Source organism: Pagrus major, chromosome 21, assembly GCF_040436345.1.
Source record: "Pagrus major chromosome 21, Pma_NU_1.0".
Classification (NCBI taxonomy): Eukaryota; Metazoa; Chordata; class Actinopteri; order Spariformes; family Sparidae; genus Pagrus; species Pagrus major.
The window spans coordinates 15,693,916-15,705,033 of record NC_133235.1 but is presented as its reverse complement, the minus strand read 5'-3'; positions in this window follow the sequence as shown (position 1 = coordinate 15,705,033).

Here is an 11,118-nt window from a genome sequence, read left to right as displayed (position 1 = left end):
AATGGCATGTGGGGTGAAGTTTTGAAGTCGACAAAATATTTCTGGAGCTTCACAGCAGAACAGCATTCTCCTAAAGAACTGAAGTAGCTGGGGACACTCACGCTGATTTGAAAAGACGTTATTTACACCCTTTTAAAGCTGTAATCTTCAGTGTAGCTGCTAATCTTAAAGCACACACCCCATCTGAATTGGATGCACAAGCTTGACCACAGGTCAAGGGGGGGAAATGTGGTCTTTTCAAATCAATTTGAGATCTTGGGGCTTCCAGAGACTTGGGTTATGCTGAACAAGCCATTTTATGTTTTTTCTCTTGGTCTTTTTACAATATGAAACAAGTCCCCATATACTTCAGTTGTTTATAGAATGCTGCAACGCTGTTTTGCTGTGAAGCTCCAGAAATGTTTTGTGGACTACAAAACCTCAACCCACTTTCCATCGACATGGGGGTGAGAGGATATTGACTAAATTTTAATTTCTGTGTGAACTTATCCTTGAAGGTAACAAAAGCACACACATGCACACAAGGGCCAGTTTGAAACACTAACATGCCTACAAATATCTTGCCAACATATCAACAAAAATCCTCAATAGTTTAACAACATGGAAACAAGGGGAAAAAAATCTATAGATTTATCCAAGGACAGCCACAAAAACAAGATCTTAAAGATGCAGAAGTGATTTATTAATAATTCATTCTGTGCCATAATGTCATCAGTCAAATGCTGCTTGTCGATATCCAGCTGACTGACATTTTGTCAGGTGTGCTCCGTCAGCAGTGACCAGCTCCTCCTTCAGCCACCGACGCTTTAAAGGCCGACTTTGTGAAATTTAATCCCCTTAATTCAGTTACAAATAAACGCTGTGTGTGTTGGACTGATATCTGAGGCTGATATGGATGACTTTGTTGTCACCCTTTGATGTGATGTAGATATTACAGTTTTGTTAATTAGACTGTTATTTTGGAACTGAATAATATTTGGTAACACTGGTCCTTATTCTGAATGAATTAAATTCAATGTAATTCAATATATTTACAACACATATGGAACACAGAGAGAATTTTTACATGTTTCTATCTTGATCTGCAAGGAAAAGCAGAGCATAATCGTGTGTGAAGCTTGTAACTCCTCTCCAACGTTCCTCGACCCCGAGCCGCCGGAGGATTACTGTCCAAAATCCCTTGTCATTGTTTTGATGTGGAATCTCACAGACTCAGAGAGAGAGAGAGAGACTCAGCCTCAGATGTTGTGGGACCTGGAGGTTTCACGGCTATACATCCCAGCCTGTGCTGCCGCAGAGCCCCACTGTGAGTGATATAAAGATGTGAGCGCTGTGTGTGTGTGTGTGTGTGTGTGTGTGTGTGTGTTTGTGTGTGTGTGTGTGTGTGTGTGAGACTGGGCACGTCCAAAGCAAATTACACAGACAAAAGAGGAATCAAGGAGGCACCAAATGAATGGCGTCTTTTTGTTTTTGCTCTTCAAAAGAAAGACAGATGGTCCAACTGAACTTGAAGCCCGCTGGACGTTTATGAGTGTACGTGACGTGTATTTGAGATGGTGGCACTGTATGTTGGAGGAGAGGCTTTGAGAGGACCTGGTAGAGTTCAATCAAAGGTCAAAGTTCAGCCAACATATTAAACTTGTACTGGTCGAAGTGGGCAAGTTTTAATATGAAACAGAGCTCAACAAATGTGGCACGTGTCTTGTATAATTTGAGTATTCCCAATTGCATTTCATGCTGCTTTATACTTCTGTAAATATGAAAAAATAAAAATATCACTGTTCCCCAAAACAACATGACTGCTACAGCAACAGGAACACCAGAATTTTGTTCAACACTTGCTGTTTGGTCAAGTTCAGACAAGAAAACGACTTGGTTAGGTTTAGAAAAAAATTGTGATTTGGATGAAAATAACTATGTTACTCATATGGCTTCAGTAACGTAATGTCCATAATGTCAATTAACTATGTTAGTAAGATAAAATAACTCACAATTGACGTGTGCCTTCACACTGGACATGTACAGTGGTCTCCTGAGGCAAAGTCTGTACTTGTTTGACACAATCATCCACTCAGTGTTGATTGTGGCTACAAGTTTTAAAATAAGAATAATCTGAAGGTGTGGAGTTAAGGCTGACTTATATTTGCAGTAGGCTGTATGTAATACACGCCATTGGCCTATGCCATGTGCACTGGTGGTGGTGGTGATAAAACGATGCCAGCTGTACTTTCCCCAGTAAACACACCGACCTCTTCGACTCACAGCTGTGTCTGTGGCTATCCGCAGGGAGGGCTGCCCCTCTGTACACACCAAGCTTGGATGCAGGGCTAATGTTACTAGGTTTTGGCAAGGCAGCGTTTGCCCTTCAAACATCTGGCCGCCCGGGAGGAGGTTGGCGTATTTACTGGGGAAACTACAGGTCAGTGCCACCAAGTGGACCATGCACAGTCGTTGAGGTCTGCGTCAATGTGATGTGCAGTTACATTTCTGGGGAGGTGCACGTCAGGCTACGGCGTAGGATTTGATGTAGGGAATGCATCTACACAGAGCCAGCCCCATAGGTACTGCGTTGATTTAACACAGAAACATAAATCAAGCTTCAGAAAGAAGGGACCTTATCAGACCTCTGTAGCCTGCTCCTTATCTCTGCCTGAGGTTAGCAGCTCGAGGCTACATTAGCTGCTACTAGCATAACATTACCTGAATCTCTGACAGAACTCTTGGATATCAAGTTGCATTGTGGGTAATGTATGTTTCAAGGAATAAAAATATGTGGAATTAGAAAAAAAAAGAAGAGTTTGTGTTGCAGAATTCTTCTTTCTACTTCATCACATAACCCCTCAGATTTATCTTGCGACCCTTAGGAAGGGGCCAGACTTCTAGATGGATGACCAAAATGTTAGACTAAAAGATACACTGAGCTCCGCCTCGACTTTATAAATCTTTAAAATGAGTAAATCTATAATAAAATTTCTGTCACTGGGGTAATTTTTCTGCAGAACGAGCACCTTTAATAGAGCACTGCAAAACCATGAAATTGTCTTTTTTCTTTGTCAAAAACTGCCGTCTACATAATATATATAATACATAATATAGTCTTTAGCCACAAAAGGTTTTAGATAACTTTAGTTTCACATATTCAGCAGTACTCCTCAAGGCCTGTAAACATACTTTGATGCATATAATCGATGTTCCCCTTTCAGAACATTTTACTGATTTTACTTGTGCTGCAGCATTTGCAGATTGGTGTATTGGAGCATTTACTTGAGTGAAGGATCTGAGTGCTTGCTCCTCTACTGATTTCCATATTTTGCCACGTCTTATCCCTTGTTCAACTGGTTTTCACGTTTTCTAAAATGTTTTCCTTGCTTGACATATTGTTTCTGATTTCATGCCAGCCTGAGCGACGGTCCTGCTGGTTTGGTTCAGGGTTCAAGCGGCTGTCACACTCCTCAGCACAATGGGGCTGTCTGTTTACTCGTACAATAGTGCATTTCTTGTGGAGCTAAAAGCCCCCACCAAAAAAAAAAAAAAACTTGACACCCAGCCTCTGCCACGCGGTTTCCCCAGCTTGAACACACTGCCGCCCCTCCGGTCTGCGGCCCTTGACGGGAGCCTCCGGAAGAGGACGTACTTTTTTTTTCTCACATGAATAATGATGTAACAGAAAGTGAGGAGAAGTGAAGGGCCTCCAGGCAAAGCTCTCACTCAATATGAATTCTCCTCGCGGCAAAACCTTTTGCTCGCGTCGAGCGTGGGGCTTTTTGTGTAGTTGGCATGACAACCTCTCAGCTAATGGCACAGCCAGGCCCATTGTGCCACTCATTGTCTGTCTGAGGCCTTTGCACACAGCTGCAGGCATGTGCAATTTGGGGTCCAATTTTGACAGATTGCATGCTGGACGAGGCAGCGTGGAGCCACAGAAAGGTTAATTCTGTCAGCGGGACACATGGAGAATGAGGGCAGTCCAGTAAAATTGATTCAAATGCGTCTTTATCCATGTCAGACTGTACATGCTGTTATTTAACTGCCCTGATAGCTTTTTTACGTGACTGTTAATACACTTAAACAGTGAACAAAGGCAGTGATTCATTCACTATTCAGAGGACATTTTGGTTCAATTTCTAGTAAGGTTTACTTTATAGAGGTGCACGAGTTGTTACAACTGGTTTTTAAAAAGGTTAATAAATACAATTATTAGAGATAACTGAGTGTCTAAGTTGTGAAGAATCAATTTGACTGCGTCTCCTCCTGGCCGATATAAGTAATTTTAGGCTGTTTCAGCTTAAAAATCTAAGTTCAATTGCTGCCTCGACTATCTGAGGTAAAGGAACAGTTCACCCAAAAATGAAAATTCAGACATTATCTAATCATCCTTACGCTGATAGAAAGTCAGTTGAAGTTTTGTAGTCCACAAAACGTTTCTGGAGCTTCACAGCAAAACAGAGTTGCAGCATTCAACTGAACCACTGAAGTAGATGGAGACTTGATGAAAACAGCTGTAAGAAAACATAAAATGGCTCCATACAGCTTGACGCATGATGCAAGTCTCTGGAAACCCCAGGATCCCAAATTGATTTGAAAAAAACATTATTTTCAACCTTTTTAAAGCCGAAATTTTCACTGTAGCTTTTTAGCTAAAAGCGTGAGCACACATCCTGTCTGAAGTGGGTGCATGAGCTCGACTGCTCATTGAGGGTGTAAATATCATCCATCCATCCATTATCTGTAACCACTTATCCTTTTCAGGGTCACAGGGGGGCTGGAGCCGATACCAGCTGACATTGGGCGACTGCGGGGTACACCCTGTATAAGTCGGCAGTTCATCACAGGGCTAATGTTTACACCTACTGACAATTTAGAGTAACCGATTAACCTAACTTTTAATTTTGTAAATATCGGTGTAAATATCGTTTTTTTCAAATCGATTCGGGATATCTGGGCTTCCGGAGACTTGGATTACGCTGAATGAGGTCTACGAGGTCTACCTTTCTTTTCTGGTCATTTTTTAAAATATTTTAAAACGAGTCCTTATCTACTTCAGCTGTTTAGGAGAATGCTGCTATGTTGTTTTGCTGTGAAGCAAGTTGTTAGTTAATGACTTCTAATGATTCCTAATTAGTCTTTTTTGTGAAACCAACCAACCTTTAAAAAACTTCTCCTTCTTATGACCTGGATGTTATCGTATTGTGGTTGGTTTGGAGGTAATGATTGTGTTTAGGAGAGACTTTTGGTGGTTTTGTTTTGGTGAATGTTGGTGGTGACAGAGTCCTAATGAGACTCGTCCCAGCTGGAGTCACCCTTTGTAATTACTTTGATAAAAAGGTAGACTTCTAGATAAAAAAATGCTGCCTTCTTCTGCTTTTAAACAAACCAATCTATCTGCAAAAGACACATCTGTCTACCCTTATGGTGACCGCAGATTGGTGTGATACCCATTGGACTTCAGCTTTATCTGTCAGCTGATTCCTCAGACAGCAGCTGCAATCTCCTCAGAACAAGGCAAGGGAAGAAACAAGAGGCTCGTCTCATCTGTTTAGTCAAACACACACAGATTTGGGAACACGAGGGGAAACTGCTCTAAACAATCTGACAGGGACGCCCAGACAGCCGCCGCTGCATTATTCATCAGAGCTGGAGAGGAAAACATCGCTCTTTTTATCTTTCTCAATCACAGTCGAATGTCAGCGCAGATATTCAAATGCAGCCTCATTTGCAGAGGTGAGTTAATGCTGAGGAAGGTGAGGTAATCATGGTTTACTTCAAAAGGATATCTGAACTGTTCGTCACCTCATTTTTGGCGAGAAATAAAACAAATTAATATTGATTATTATTCTGTTAGAGTTTTTCCTAAAAGTGAAATTTAGTTTGCACAAAGCGTCCTGCAGTTTTGATTTATTCATGGATCAGCATTTTTGGATTTTAAACTGTTCGTGCTGTCTCGACATGATCAAAGCAGTGAAGACGATGCAGTGACCCATCAGAAAGTTTTCACAGGTCTGAAACTTTTTATAAGACTATGTGACTTTAGATAAGTGGTGTGTCCTGTCAAAGACAAATTAATCAGTCTGGATCATCAGATATTTGTCACTGAGTGTCCAAACAAACATCCAGCAGCCGTCCCTTTTGTTTCTCTTATCATTTAATTAATCAGTTTTAATCAGTTTAGATGACTTTGTTCAATAGTGTGTAATTTCAGACATGGAATAAACCGTGAGGTGATGCCACAAATGTAATCCTGTTGTTATGCCAGTGTGCAAATACTGAGTGGTGGTCTGATGCACTTTCAATCCATGAAGAGGAGGAGGTGGCATTAAACCGAAAATCCTTTTATCAGTCAAACAAAGATAGTCATCATGGGATGTCAGCGCTTTATTTTGTAGCAGCAATGCCAGAATAAAATGTTGGCACTGTATGTTTCTGTAAACCACAGATGTTACTTTTCAACATTCCCACAATACCTGCAGCTGACTTTCTTATGAGGAGGAGGAGAAGATGAAGGTGTCACAACCGCTACCAACATTTTTAAGAAGACTGCGGAACATTTTAAGCCAAAACATGATCTTTTCCGAACCCTAGCCAAGTGGTTTCTGTGCCTAAGCCTAAGCAGTGATGTAAGAGTGTAACTAAGTACATTTACTCTTACTTAAGTACAATTTTGAGGTACTTGTACTTTACTTGAGTGTTTGTTTTTGAGTGTTTCCAAATATTGTACTTTTCACTCCACGAGATATACTTCATAAGTTTAGTTACTAGTTACTTTGCAGATTACATGCTGCATCAGAGCCAAAGCAACGCAATATTACATTCATTTATTTTGATTAATCAGATGAATGAAATGCTGATTCGAGTGATCAGAAAAATGCTGAATAACAGATCTGATAATCAGCCAGACTGATAATCACTTGGCCAATAGTACGGTATACATTTAAATATATACTGTATGTGTAATTTACTTTTAATTGTACCAACTAAAGTACATTTAACATCAGATACTTAAGACTTTTACTCAGGTACAGTTCATATGGGTGACTTTCACTTCTACCAAAGTCATATTTTAACACAATATTTCTACTTTTACTCAAGTATGAATTTTGGGCACTTTTTACAACACTGTTGTTGATTACATGTAACTAAAGTAACTGTGAATGTGCGATTGTTACCACAGAATTACTTAATCGCACTACTTGAGTAAATGTAGTAGTTACTTTCTATCTTTGGAAACCAGAAGACATCACAACCTGGTGAGAACATGACATTAAAGCCCGAAACATAAAAACGTTGAGTTTCAAAATATCTGTGGTTTTAAGAAACATCCAATGCCAACATTTACCAGCACGTTTTGTCAGATATAAGAGAACTTTTTTAATTTTATTGAAAAAAAAATTCAAGTTGGGACCATGTGATGAGACTCAGGGCCAAACAAAGAAGGTCATTTCTTATTTATTTATTTTTTTTGGTAATTACTATTGTGCATTTATATCTTAACAGGGGTTCAACCATCCTGCACCTCATTTATAGGGCGTCTGAGAGAACTCAACACACTGCTTTACTTAGGAGAAGACAGTAGGAAGGCATCTTCACCAATGTGACACCACAGACAGACCATTAAAAAAAACAAAACAATGACTAATCAAACACAAGCAAACTAAGAACCATATATGTCACGTAGGCCATAGTTGTACAGATCGAGATGGAGTTACGACACAGAAGAGCTGTTCTGGAGACTAGAAGTGTTTTGCAGCGTGTTGAGCTTTCTTTAGCCATTGTATATTTCACAATGTTGGATCCAAACACTCAGAGTCTGTTCAATATTTTTCAAGGCAACTCCTCTGTCACAAGTTATAAGGAAACTGCAATCAGGAAACAAAAATCAAAGAAGCACAACCACAAAGGCACAAAAACTATTCAGAAAGGCTGGAACACAACAGCTGGGATGACAGAAGAGACAATCTGGTGAAAGGAGTGGTATTTGTACTGGAGAGCTGGTGAGGGGATTGAGAACAGGTGTGCAGGTGGGTGTGGAGATGGTGATGAGGAGGGGAGAGGACAGCACAGTCTGATCCGACAGGAGGGGGAATGACCAGCAGACTGACAACAGAGAGAAACATGCCAAAAGGTTTTCACATGACGTGTCAACCTTGGACATTAGGTCCTGGCGACTGCGCTGATTATATATTTGTGACCCATTTTTAAAGATGTACTTCCTCAGTAGGAACGAATGGAAGAACAGAAGGACTGATTTATTATTTGTTTTGGTCTTTTCACAGGTTTTGTTTACAATAAGCAAAAAGAAAAATCAAACAATGCAACATTTTAAAATGAAAGAAAAGCATCAAAAGACACAAATCCAATCGTGATCACAAAAACACACGTTAAGTCTTAAAAATATAAACACTTTGAGAGCCCCTGGGTCCTCCAGCAGACTGTTTCAACACCTCAGAGGATGAAAGCTTAAAGCCTCCTCACATAAACTGCAGCAGAGCTTTGTTTTTAGACATTTATCATGAATACCACCTACAGAAACTACTTAATTACTTTCTGAAAATGTCACACGTTAAATTGAAAGCAGACTTGTCCTTCTCCGTGTTTGCTTCAGGATATCTACTGTATTTGGGCGTGACTTCTATTTCACAGAGGTCACACACTTCTTGCTGCAGCTGACATAAGGCGTTAAAGCAGAGTCAGTGTTTAGAGAGTAGCAGTGTGTGTGTGTGTGTGTGTGTGTGTGCGAGGCCTTCAGGGTTGGTGTAAATTATTCAGCAGCGGTGGGTTTCTCTCAGGGCGGATGGAAGTAAAAGCAGAGCATCTTCTTCTTCTTCCCTCCGCTGACCCGCTCAGTGCCATCAGCAGCTCCCAGCGTGCAGCTGGGTCGTATTAATTATTCATCGTTATAACTCTGTGAAAGGTATACAGAGGCCCTCAGCTCTCTGCCTCTACCTCTTTATCACTCCCTCTCTTCCTCTCTCACACAATCAGCTCCGCTCCCTCGGAGCCAATAAAAGCTCAGAGTCGTCCGGTGGAAGAAGAACCGTTTTAAATTTACAGGTTTAATTCTTCGTGCTGTATTTTCTGCTCGGATGTGAAAAGCTGAAAACGAGCAGAGCAGAGCAAGAAATGTGTGGTATTTGTCTCTATTAGCAGGCGGCAGCATCACACTCATGAGGCTGCAGCACTTAAAACATTCACGTTTTAGATTTGTTATTCTATTAAAGGATTAATTCACCTAGATATGAAAAAACAAGTTACCTATTTAACTCTAGTCACTGGTAGAGTGTAACTAAGTTGATTTACTCAAGTACTGTCCCTAAATACAAATGATCAGGTACTTTTGAGTTTTTTCATGTTCTGTGCTTTATGATTTTACTGATATAGTTACTTATTACTTTACAAATTAAGACTGGGACACTTGAATAGAACAGAACGATTGCTGATGTTGTAAGTAACAGCTGTGTGACAAGTTAAGATGTCCGTTGTGAAAAAGGTCTTCTTGTGTGGTGAGTTTTAGAGGCAGATACCTCAGAATGTTGGCTTATAAATCCAAAAGTAATATATAAAATAGCATTATATATAGATACAACTATGGACATGTTAAGAAATAGCAAAAATAAGAGACATTTAAAAAAAGAAAACTAGACTAGTTTTATATGACTGGTCTTTATCTTGCGTGACAAGCTGAGTAACATGAGTAAGGTGGCCCATGTATGACCATGATGCAAGAGGATTTGACTTCTGGGAGGACACAATCTTCTTATTCACGTTCTCTCTGTGTGTCTGTCCCCCCTGACCCTCTGTAATCCTGTGGTCTGCAACTGTAATCCACACACACACACACACACACACACACACACACACACACACACACACACACACACACACACACACACACACACACACACGGTTCAGGATCAGTCTCACAAACTCAGGTCTAATGAAAGAAGAGCATGTAATCATGAGCTGTATCTAACCTTATAGAGAGAAATATAACACACACACACACACACACACACAGAATAGGAGGAGGAGGTCTTGTAAATACACATTCATGTTTATTACCATTTACTATTTACATAAGACTATAGATCGTTAGACTTTTTGACATAGACTTTTCATTTAAAACATTCATATTTTTTTCCCCCACAATCCCTTTTTCCTGTCAAAAGAAAAAAGTAATTCATATCCAATAGTAACAACTGTACAAAGACAGCCTGTAGGTACAATAATTTACTTAAAAATTCTTCTTATTTTAGTCAATGCAAATTATGTGACAACAAAAAAACAACAGCTCAAGAGTTCCCATCACAACATTTTTTTCCCCACAGCGGAGCCGAGTGATCACAAAAGACTAGAGCTCGTATGTACATGCACTAAAGTGCTAGTGTTCAAAAGGCATGCAAATATTGGACTGTTATTTGTACAACTGCCTTCCAAATATGCATAAGGTTATTCAGTTTGTTGTCACCCATCGTCTACACGTTTACAGAGCCAGACATTCATCCCAACGTACAAATACACTACATCAGAAATGACATCATGTGTCTCCGCTTCAGACCTGATGAAGCAGAAGTCGTTTTTTTGTTTGTTTGTTTGTTTGTTTGCTTGTGTTGTCTCTCCTCTCCTTGAAAACTAAAAAGAAAAGCTTGAAAGGCCGGCAACACAAACATGAAGGTATTGAAAAACAGCTTGAATTGGTGCAGGACGTAAAACATAAAAGACGTTTTATGTAGAAAAAGAAAAGTGTAAACAGATGAGAAAAAAAAATGGTGTAAACTTCAAATGCAACAGCTGACCGACAGGTTCAGAATTGTGACTGAAACATACATATATGTATGAAATACATATATACACACATGTGGGGTGATGAGAAACTCAAGTGTGTGCAGGCACCTCTTATGGAAATGTAGTTTAATGTCTTTTTTGATGATATTACAGTACATTCCAGGTTCTTCTGGTTCCTCGATGGTCAGCTGGTGCTACTGGGTGGATCGCGACCCCCCCCCCCACCGTCAGGCTCCGTCTCTTTGGAGTCTCTAGGTTTGAGAGGGGGAGGGGGGGTTTCTGAGGTACTGGGTCTTTTAGGCTGAGGTGGAGGAGGGTGAGAGGAGGTAGAGGACGGCC